Source organism: Corapipo altera, unplaced genomic scaffold (assembly GCF_003945725.1).
Source record: "Corapipo altera isolate COAL_440 unplaced genomic scaffold, ASM394572v1 122, whole genome shotgun sequence".
NCBI classification, from domain to species: Eukaryota; Metazoa; Chordata; class Aves; order Passeriformes; family Pipridae; genus Corapipo; species Corapipo altera.
Genome location: NW_020884961.1, coordinates 1,741,131 through 1,752,133, shown reverse-complemented (window position 1 = coordinate 1,752,133; position 11,003 = coordinate 1,741,131). Strand labels below are relative to the sequence as shown.

At 45.9% G+C, this 11,003-nt stretch overlaps 1 long non-coding RNA gene across 1 annotated transcript; it reads left to right on the top strand.

Annotated features, from left to right (window-relative positions):
- The first annotated feature begins 3,789 nt into the window (after positions 1-3,789).
- On the top strand, positions 3,790-7,400 carry LOC113957012. Its single transcript, XR_003531049.1, has 3 exons — positions 3,790-3,970; positions 5,992-6,129; positions 6,863-7,400. It is a non-coding gene; the product is annotated as an uncharacterized LOC113957012 (long non-coding RNA).
- Positions 7,401-11,003: the final 3,603 nt, after the last annotated feature.

Sequence of the window (11,003 nt, the reverse complement as noted above, 5' to 3'; positions counted from 1 at the left end):
TGGCAACCCAGCACCTCATCCCACAGCCCCATGGCACCCCAGTCCCTCACTCTATTGCCCCATGGCAGCCCAGCCCCTCATCCCATAGCTCCATAGCACCCCAGCTCCTCACCTTATTGCCCTGTGAAACCCCAACCCCTTACCCTGCAACCCCATGGCAACCCAGCCCCTCATACCACAGCCCCATTGCATTCCAGATCCTCACCTACAGCCCCACAGTGCCCTATTGCCTCATGGCACCCCAACCCTTCATCCCACAGCCCCATGGCACCCCAGCCCCTCACCCTGCAACCCCATGGCAACCCAGCCCCTCATCCCACGGCCCCATTGCACCCCAATCCCTCACCCCACGGCCCCATGGCACTCCAGCCTTTCACCCTACATCTCCACAGCAGCCCAGCCCCTCACCCCGTGTCCCCACAGCTCCTCAGCCCTGCCACCCCTTAACCTATTTCCCTTTACAAAGAGTCTTTACTCAAATACAAGGAAACTGAAGCCCCTGTGTGCTTGTGGCTTTTTCTTTTTTTGCTCTGAATGGACCCGGAATATCCATCAGCTCGTCCCTTTAAGGCATTTTTGCTCCATCTCCACACAACGAGGTTCTCAGAGCAGCACACAGGGACCTGCCTGTGTCACTCCCCGTTCCCAAGAGCAGGATTTTGTGCTCAGCACTCCCCATGCAGCGTTTAAAACCTTGAGCTGCCAGTGTTTGCACAGGAAGAGCAATTAGTGAGCGGCTCTGAACAATGGTTAATTAATGTAGGAACAATGATATCTTGCAGGTTGCTGGATCGTCTCCTGCCCCCATCAGATGTGAGGTACAATTGGTCACTGGCTTGTAACAAATCTCGGTACAAAAAGCCATATTTTATGTGGTTTGGAGACAGGCTGACATTCAGCTGTGTCCAGGACCTGCACTTCCCCAGAAATCTGGGAAGGCTGTGGATGTCCTTGGCTGCAGTTGCCCTTACAAGTGCAATTTTAACACTTTGTTAAAGGTGGCTCTGTATAAAGATTCTGTATTGGCTCCAATGTTATCAGTTAAATTGTGCTACAAAGTAGTTGGGAGTGTCCCATACCATTCATTCCTCATTCTAGGAACTAAGATTTCCCTGTGGCATGTGTCTGGGAAATGAAGTGTCCAGGTTGTTACATACTCCTTTGTAATCCTTGCATGTGCTTTTGCTGAACCTTTAAGATCTTTGATTTACATGGAAAAAATTACCATAAGAGACAGTGGAAAAGACAGAGACTTCCTGCTGCTCCCTCTGATACTGCTCTTTTACTCCTTATTAAAATTTCAGAATAATGAAGCCTTGTCAAGGCTTTTTAATTCTTCCAGTGGGGAAAAAAACCTGGATGTTTCTGCGTGTGTGGATTTCATCCCACTATATTTGATTTGCAGCCCAGAAAGCCAACTGTATCCTGGGCTGCACCAAAAGGATTGTGACCAGTAGGTTGAAGGAGGTGATTCTGCTCCTCTGCTCTGCTCAGGTGAGACCCCACCTCGAGTGCTGTGGCCAGGTCTGGTGCTCCCAACATTAAAGGGAAGTGGAACTGTTGGAGTGAGTCCAGAGGAGGCCACGAAGTTGATAAGAGGCCTGGAGCACCTCCCCTATGGAGACAGGTTGGGAGAGCTGGGGGTGTCCAGCCTGGAGAGGAGAAGGTGGTGGGGAGACCTCACAGCACCTTCCAGGATCTGAAGGGGCTCCAGGGAAGCTGGAGAGGGGCTGTTCATCAGGAACTGGAGTCATGGGACAAGGGGGAATGGCTTCACACTGAGAGAGGGGAAATTTATGTTAAATGTACGGAGTAAATTCTTCCCTGTGAGGGTGGGGAGGCCCTGGCACAGGTTGCCCAGAGAAGCTGTGGCTGCCCCATCCCTGGAAGTGTCCAAGGCCAGGTTGGATGGGGTTTGGAGCAGCCTGGGCCAGTGGAAAGTGTCCCTGCCCATGGCAGGGGGGTTGGAATGAGATAGTTCTGCTGATGGTTGTAGCCTCCTGATCTTCTGGTGCACCTGACAGAGCATGGGAAACTAAAAAAGCCCTACATTTAGGATAAAAATCCTTTACCAACAACCAAAACATCAGTGTGGTAACAATATTTTTCTCGTACTGAAGCCAGAACTCAACACTGTACCAGCTACTTGGGAAATCACTGAGAAAATTAAATCTATTGCAGCAGAAAACATCTCTAGGTGTAAATACAGAGCTTGTGGCCCGAGGCTTCAGCAAATCCAGCCTCTCATGCTCGTAAAGCCAAGCAAACAACATACCAAATCCCACAGTGTTATAGCTCTGTGTGACTCCTTCTGCTTTAAACCTATTTATGCCTCACAACTAATATCTCCCGACACACTGGGACCATTTGTGGGAGCTGGATATTTCATGTAGGAAAACCCAACCAACCAAATGCCAGACAGTGAAACTGAGAAGAGTGGCCACGTGTGTTAAAGGCAGGTTTCAGCCAAAATAATCTGGCTGAACTGAGAGATCCTCATCAGATGAGAGAAAACCCACAAACTCTCATAGCAGTGCTAGAAATGCCAGTTACAGCTGGGCGATGCCCGGGAAGTTACCAAGTGTTGGCTCGTGACAGATGGTCTCCCACGGTTTCAGTATCCTGGGAAAGAGAGTTTTGAAAGCTGAAATGAGGAGAGGCAGTGTATATTTTAGTCACACACCCAGAGAATCCTGCTTTTGCTTCAAAATATTACCTAGATTTGGTTAGGAAATGTCTTGTGTTCCGCAGTGTTGTGGAACTTTGAGTGAAGACATTGGCTGGATCCCCTCCAATTAGATCTTGGTAACATTCTGAAATAAATAAAGCTATTTATGCAGCCCAGAACTAGACCTAGGACAAGTGTCTTGCTATCTAGACCACAGTCTCCTTTATTTTATGCTTTCCTATCAATTATAGATGATGGTAGTTATTTTTCAGTTGGCACATGAAGTTGTGAGGTTCTGAAAGTGAAATACAAACAAGGTGATGATTGACTGTGGGACTCAGAAGAAGATTGTCTTGGTAAGGAGCAGCTCTGCAACTTGAATTTTTTCCTCTTTGTTAGCAGCAGAAAGTAGGGCAACCTCCAGAGGAACATCACAAAATTGATTCACAGATGAACCCTTTTCCTGTGCTATTTATTCTTTGTGAGTGTCTCAATCTCGATCCTGAAGTTTGAGACCCTTGGCTTGGCTTTGCTGGGTTTCATTTCACTCAGAATTTGGGTTTTTCCTGAATCTCATGTGTCATCCTGCAGAGTTCTTTTATACTAAATCTGGTAAAAGTCATGAAAAGTTAAAAATGAGCATAAAAATGGACTAGTTCCTGAGTTGCCTTTTTTTTTTTAGGGAGATGTTAGCTGGAGTGAGACTGAAGATATTCCTAGGAATGGCAGAAGTGCCTGTTTGAGAGGTTTTCCCCACACCAACTGCTATTAGGTCTATATTCAGATCTAACAGATTTATTAAATCATCTGGGCTGAAATTTTCCAAGATCACTATTTGCCATAGGAAGAGGATTTTGGAAAAACTCCAAAGACTTAAAAGACTCCAAAAATCAACGCCTCGATTTTAGTGCTCATTCCACATATTATTCCTCCTCCTTCCCTTCAGGAAGTTGGTTTTTTTGAAATCCTGATTCTACCACTGATGAGAGAGAGGTTTTACTGAAGAAGATAGAATAGATAAAATAATTAGTTTATTGTAATGTCCGTGTGCAACTGGGGCAAAACAAGGTATCTCAGGGTACATCGACTCTATTGCTCTGTGACTTCATAACCCCAGAAGTGCTTGACTTCATAACCCCAAAGTTCTCTTAACTTAGCCTTTTTTTGTCTATAATTGGCACTCAGGGGTCTCAGAACGCAGATCCTGAGGCAGAAATGTCTCTGGAATAAGGAGCTCAGGCCTTTCATTGGGGAGAATTCTGCGTGGAGGAGCTTTGATGATGAACCCTCAGCACCAGCTTAGTGCACTTGTTCATATTTCACTTTATTTATTGATATAAGACTTCCTGTAACTTCTCTCTTTACACCCAGTGGAGGGAGTGAAACCTGAGGGATTTAAACACTTCCCTTAAGAACTTTCTTGCATGAGGATGAATGTATTTTGTGGTGTAAAATTAAAACCTGATCTTAGGATACATTTATTTACAATGAGGGTGGGGAGGCCCTGGCACAGGTTGCCCAGAGAAGCTGTGGCTGCCCCATCCCTGGAAGTGTCCAAGGCCAGGCTGGATGGGGTTTGGAGCAACCTGGGCTGGTGGAAGGTGTCCCTGCCCATGGCACATCCTGAAGGCCATCCAGGATGACCTTTAAAGGTCCCTTCAACCCTATGAATCTATGAACCCTATAATTCACTTAGCAACCATGATAATCAACAAGCAGCAGGGGAAGCAATGAAAGTAGAAATCCCAAGTATTCCATTAGGGATGCCATGGGGAAGCTCTCCTCCAAAGCAGCAGAACTTGTTTGAGAACAAACACAAGACTAACAAGAACTTTCAGATGAATTCATCAGTTGACCCCAAAGAAAAACCTACTCTGGACTTGTTTATCTAAACCCAGTGACCTTTGCTTGTACCAACACATGTACCCACAAACCATACTCATGCCCATTCCAAATGTCATGGTTCTTGCATTACAAGTGCATACTCACATCTCTGGGGTAACTTGGAGCCACTGAATTCTTTGAAATATATGTCAATGTTTATGTCTTCCAGAAGACTGGAGAAGTTATTACTCATTTTTTTTATCACTTACGCTGTAGGAATGTAAGAAATTCCATTCTGTGTCAATTTTGGGGTTGAAAGAGTTCTAGAGCCTCTTAGAGAAAAGCAGAGGCTCGAAGCCTGATGGCACTTCAATCCATTCTGGGAGGGGTTCTCTCACAAAGCACATCCATGGGTCCTGCTGTTTGTGGAAGGGACATTTGAAGCAATGTGAGCTTCAGCTACCATCACTTCTGGTAGAGAAAACATGAAGGAAAACAGGACCTTTGGGTATGCAAGAGGCTGATGAGGTCTCTCTGCTTGGAGAGACTATTTCCAAGGTCCTGGAGTGACAGGACAAGGGGAAATGGCTTCAGACTGACAGAGGGCAGGGTTACATGGGACACTGGGGAGAAATTCTTGGCTGTGAGGGTGGGGAGGCCCTGGCACAGGTTGCCCAGAGAAACTGTGGCTACCCCATCCCTGGAAGTGTCCAAGGCCAGGTTGGATGGGGCTTGGAGCAACCTGGGCTAGTGGAAGGTGTCCCTGCCCATGGCAGGGGGTGGAATGAGATGAGCCTTAATGTCCCTTCCACCCCAAACCATTCTGTGATTCTGTGATCTGTCACTATCCCTACTAAGTGCAGCTGGTGGGCATTAATCTGTCTTTTATGCATTTTATTTGTGTTACGTGGTGGCATCCACTAAAGACAAAACACTGGCCATTTTGGAAGAAGGGAGAGAAAATGAGACACACTGGGTGGAAACAACAAACAGTCCCTCCAATCTCCTCCTTTACTTTTTGTCCAAAGACAGGCTTTTAACCCTTCCCCTCTTCCTTTCTTCCTCTCTGGTCTCTTCCCTCACTCTTACCAAATGCAGTTTCCAAATGCCTGAAATGGGAGATCCATCAGGGCAAACCTGTTGCTGCAGTCAGTGAGAAAGTGGTACAGTTTTGTCTCTCACTCCTGTCAGATCCATTTTTGTGCTTTCCATTTTTCCCTCCCTGACTCCATCCTGTGATTCCCCTCCCACATCTCTGCATACAAATAATACCTTGTCACGAGGCTGTCAACAAGTCCTCTCTGAATGCACGTAGCATCTAATGTCTTATGGCAGAAATTCCCTTCAATGACAGAAGAGGCATTTTGCAGATGTTTTTTTCCGAGTCAAAGCCATGGCATTTATCAAAACAAAAGTGTTTCCATCCTTGTTTTCACACAATTTAGCACGAGGTATTGCTAACTCTGGGAGAAGTGTTGATTTTTATTTCCCCCCTGCAGAGCTGTGTGATTCCACAGGACGGCTGGGGAGTCTTTGTTGAAGATGTACCAGGTATTGGTAGCTGTAATGAAAATTCTCACCTCTCCTGCCCCATGACTGCTTTCAGTTGCAGTTTCAGTTGAGTCCTGCTGCTCCAGGTAGGCATGGCTGCTCCAAAATGTGGATTTTGGGATGTGTACTGCCTGTCCCGAGAGGGAATTTCCCCCTACCTGGAGCCTCCAGTGGTGGAACCGTCCTGATCTCCCTCCCTGCAGAACCATTTTCGTCCCTTTGTTGCAATTTACCTGCAAAGATCACAGACTCACAGACTGGTTTGGGTTGTAAGGGATCTTAAAAATCATCTTATCCCACCCCTGCCATGGGCAGGGACACCTTCCACTAGCCCAGGTTGCTCCAAGCCCCGTCCAGCCTGACCTTGGACACTTCCAGGGATGGGGTGTTAAAAAGATGCATTTTAGTGACCAAACATCATCCTTTATCTCTGAACGCCTTGTTCACCCATCACACCAGGGAATTATGAGCCCATGGCACAGCATGAAACTCCAAACCTGGAACCCACAGCCACCCCAAGACGAGCTTATCTTTAAAAAAAGGGGTTTAGATCTGCTTGGGTGAGGAGAAGATGTTTATTGAAAATAAGTTTGGTCAACCTTAAAGGAACATTGCCTTTAGATATACGAGAAGGTGTTTATCTTTTAGGCTTGATCTGAAGTTTTCTTTGTTTCTGTTTTGAAGGGGAGTGGCAGAACGCTTCACTGCTGTGATGATGCAACTTGTTTTCCATCTACATGGAATTAACTCTAAGTGTGTTTCTGTAATGTCTATAAATACTGGAATAAACAGCCAAATTAATTTTGTTCCCTGTCACAGCCCAAGCAGCTCTAAGTGCAGATGCAAAGTGGGATGGACGACTGCAAATGCTTTTTCAGAAAGAGATGATTTGCACTGTAAAATAAAAAAAAAATAAAAATATATATATTTAAAGATGTGTTGGAAGAGTTCATAGGGTGCTGAAGAACTTCACAAGAGATCAGAACAGGACAAAGAGCAAGTATCCCTGCAGGGGAGGGAACGGGCAGGCGGGACTTTTGCTGGTGTTTTTATTTATAATCGTACTTCAAAGCAGTGGTTTCGTTCTGCAAGAAGTAAATAATGAATGGTGATATTTTTAACCTCCTACATAGACTGTGTGTTTCATCTACAAGAGGTCTGGCAGCATCCAGAGTATTCATGGCATCGTTAATGTGAACTGCTTGACTGCTTGAATAACAAGTGCAACTTAAAACCATTTACTCGTGGGGATTCAAAGAACAGCCTGGACAAGAAAGAAGCACAATTATCAAGTTAATGTTGAAATCAGACTCTGATGAACTCTATGAAGACAGGTTGAGGGAGCTGGGGGCGTTCAGTCTGGAGAGGAGAATACTCTGGGGAGAGCTCAGAGCCCCTTCCAGGGCCTGAAGGGGCTCCAAGAGAGCTGGAGAGGGACTGGAGTGACAGGACAAGAGGGAATGGCTTTAAGCTGAAGAAGGGTAGATTTAGATGGGATATTATGAAGAAATCCTTCCCTGTGAGGGCTGTGAGGCCCTGGCACAGGTTGCCCAGAGAAGCTGTGGCTGCCCCATCCCTGGAAGTGTCCAAGGCCAGGTTGGACGGGGCTTGGAGCAACCTGGGCTATGGAAGGTGTCCCTGCCCATGGCAGGGGGTGGAACTGGATGGTCTTCTAAGTCCCTTCCAATCCAAACCATGATATTATCAGCCTGGCAATGAATCCTGTCCACTCTAAAGTGGTTTTTTTCTGTGTTAATAATACCCTCTTCCCTCTCAAAGTGAAGAACTGTAGAGAATATCTTGGACAAATCAAAGCAGTCTTGGCAGTGCTGCAAAAACTCTGATTTATCAGCAAGCAGCAGGGAGCTGTAATCAGATAAACTCTGTAGTTATAGGTTTGATTTCAAATGCCACCTCCTGCCCTAATGCCAACCCCAAAGGGCATGTGAGGTGGGAGCCTTTTACAGGGAAAACTGCAAAGCAGCACATCAAAAGCCAGGTGATGGGCCCGTGATAACAGAGGAGTCCCAAAAGGCTGCCAACACCTCATAGGAAATTTTTAAATACGTTGTTCAGAAACAGTTCTGCCTGTGTATCACATTTCTGATTAAAAAGAATCCCTTTGTTCTCCTGCTTTAGAGAATATTTGCATGAAGCCTGGCTCCTGGCTGCTGGTGTTGTGGGAGTGTGGCATGAAACCCTCGCTGGGGGTTCTGTTTTTCACAGGGATCAGTCCTGATACTAACAGGAGGCTCTGGATGTGCTACTGCTGGAGGCAGACCAAGGAAGAAATCCAGTGCAATTAAATTAAAAATCAGGAATTATTTTTTATTTCTTCTTTTTTTTTTTTTTTTTTTTTCCCCTGGCATCCACAATTACCTGATTCTTCTGTTTGTTAAATATTCAAATATTCCTCAAGCTGGTGCACAGGTGGAGGAAAGGCTGCTTGGAATGTCAGCACTGGAATACCCAGTTACTTATATGGTGATGTTCTTTCTTCAGGAACTGGGGTGATAGGACAAGGAACAATGGGTTCCAACTGAAAGAGAGGAAATTTAGGTTAGATATAAGGAATAAATTGTTCCCTGTGAGGGTGGTGAGGCCCTGGCACAGGTTGCCCAGAGAAGCTGTGGCTGCCCCATCCCTGGCAGTGTCCAAGGCCAGGTTGGAAGGGGCTTGGAGCAACCTGGGCTGGTGGAAGGTGTCCCTGCCCATGGCAGGGGGTGGGGCTGGATGATCTTTAAGGTCCCTTCCAACCCAAACCATTCCCTAATTCTATGATTCTATAAGCAAGACTTTAAAAACAATCATTTGCTTCTATTTATTTTATAATTGAACCAAAGTAATTTTTCCAAACTCATCAGACCTCTTTCCCTTCTTTCCTCCCTTCCTCTCTCCCCTTCCTTAGAGCTTCAGTTCCCTCCACACAGAAAATCAACACTTCCCAGCTTTCATTCTTTGAAACACTCTGCAAGTGTTTAATCCTGAAAATTAGCTGGGGTTAGGACAGATTAATGCTTGGAAAGTACGGGAATGCTGGGTGGTGCTGCTTAGATCTCAAACTTTATCAGGAACTGCTGACACCTGTATTCGTTCAAAAATCACAAACAAAGCACATGACAGTGATTGTTTTTTGAAGAATAAATGCAGAATTACTCTGATTTATCTCTGTTATTATTTTTTGAGAATTCTCTTCTCATGCTTTCACAACAACAAATACTAGTGGTCGTTTCTCTTTCTGAGAAAACACTTTAACAAAGAGAAAATGGTGTCTTCACACATAGAGCTTGGGTTTGGAGTGAAAAAATGGGAATATTCTGAACCAACCAATGTTGGCAGCACTGCCTGTGAACTCAGGTAGTGGCAAATGTTGCTGGAGTTTATATTGCAAGTTAAAATGTCAAACTCACCAGACTCCTCACAAGCCCTGGGGAGCCTGGAGCTGCCACCAGCTGGTCTCTGCCTCTTGTATGCACTTGCTTCGTGCCAGAGCTTCATTCTCAGTCCAAGTTCTGATGGCATAAAGCTCCTTTATTCCCTTTTTTGTTATCTATTTTCCATATCACTTGTGTGTAGTTGCCCCGACAGGAGGGATAATTTTCTGAGTAAGAATATCAGGATTTCAGGGAGGATTTCAGAATATCAGGGAGATTATTCTGCCCCTCTGCTCTGGTGAGACCCCCCTGCAGAGCTGCTCCAGCCCTGGGAACAGCACAGGAGGGACAGGACTCTCTGGAGAGAGTCCAGAGGAGGCACCAAGAGGATCAGAGGGATGGAGCAGCTCTGCTGGGAGGAAAGGGGAGAGAGTTGGGATTGTTCAGCCTGGAGAAGAGAAGCTTTGGGGTGACCTAATTGTGGCCTTCCAGTGCCGGAAGGAGCGACAGGAGAGACTCTTTCCAAGGGCCTGGAGTGACAGAACAAGGAGAATGGCTTCAAACTGACAGAGGGCAGGGTTGGATGGGATATTGGGAAGAAATTGTTACCTGTGAGGGTGGGGAGGCTCTGGCACAGGTTGCCCAGAGAAGCTGTGTCTGCCCCATCCCTGGAAGTGCCCAAGGTCAGGTTGGACGGGGCTTGGAGCAACCTGGGCTGGTGGAAGGTGTCCCTGCCCATGGCAGGGGGTGCAATGAGATGAGCTTTAAGGTCCCTTCCAGCCCAAACCAATCTGTGATTCTGTGATTCTATGACTTAACCCCACAGAAGTAGTTTCACCCCACTTGCAGCCTATTTTGGGGTCTCTCAGATTTTGAAGTTAATCTGCTGTGTTCTGCACAGAAGAGCAATATTCCTTCACAGGTGACAGAACTGAAGCAGAGACTTCATCTTATACTTCAAATTTCGTGACAAGGCTAAGGGCTGGTTTGAATTATTTGCTGGTTGGTTTGGATTTTTTTGCTGTAGTCTGGTACTTTATCTGTGCAAAATAATTTCTCCTCTTCCTAATGGCTGACCTGTTGTTCTCCTCATCTTAGGAAAGAGCAGATACCCATGTTGATGACTCATTTCAAAGCTTTTCTGTGACAAATGTGATTAATTACTGACAGGCAGGAGATGAGATTGCATCCTTCAGACAGGGAGAGGGGCCTGGGACACAGAAGCCCTGGTAGTAAAAGCAGCTCTAGGAGAGGATGCTGAGGCTGAATTTTATCCTCTGTTGTTTTCATGTCTGAGAGACAAAGAATCAGTGGAAGGAGAAGTGGAGGCACTGACATAAAATGTGTGTGCTCCTGGAATGAGGTAAGGATTTTTAGGACCATAAGTGACCCCTGGTGTGCTGAAGGACCCACAGTGATGATATTTACTTACTCCTTACACTGTAATAGTTCATATACAACTATAATTAATAACTCCTTCCTCTCTTCTCCCTCTAGAGAGTCACTCTCTAGCCCAGGTCAGTCCAAGAACACTGAAAAAGCCATGGTTGAGTGACAAATACCAGCACCAGGGGCAGGAGAGACTT